Raw genomic sequence first — 495 nt, 5'->3', positions numbered from 1 at the left:
CGATCATGTCAGTTTTTCCTTGGACGGATGTTTGTTCATGTGCTTTGAAAAAAAAATCGAAAGTAATGTGCTTAATATAAGATTATTTTCATATACTCATAAAAACGGAATACGAACACATATTTCCCCTATTCTCCACCTCTTTCGATAACTTTTATAGATAGGTTTGCGTTTTCGTAGCAGCCGCTTACCATTGATTTCTCGTGGATCTTCACTGGAATTAATAAGCCTCCCCAAGGTCTCAGTACTCCTTGCACTCATCTGGCTGGAGTCTAGCTAGAGATCTCTGTCCTCGATTTTTCCATCCTCACTTATTGAACGTCACTTATTTGATCACTTTGATCCTCACTTATTTGATGTGGCCCTAGTCTATGGCGACACCGGAAATAGGGCAAGGGAGGCAGAATGGAAGGGAGCCTGCGGGTGAACATACAGCTTGAGCATTTTTATGATCTCATTTGTTGTCCCTTTGTCATTTACATATGTAGAAGTTTC

Source organism: Euprymna scolopes, chromosome 8 (genome assembly GCF_053919585.1).
Source record: "Euprymna scolopes isolate OS-2025 chromosome 8, ASM5391958v1, whole genome shotgun sequence".
In the NCBI taxonomy this organism is placed as follows: Eukaryota; Metazoa; Mollusca; class Cephalopoda; order Sepiida; family Sepiolidae; genus Euprymna; species Euprymna scolopes.
This window is presented reverse-complemented; position numbering follows the sequence as displayed.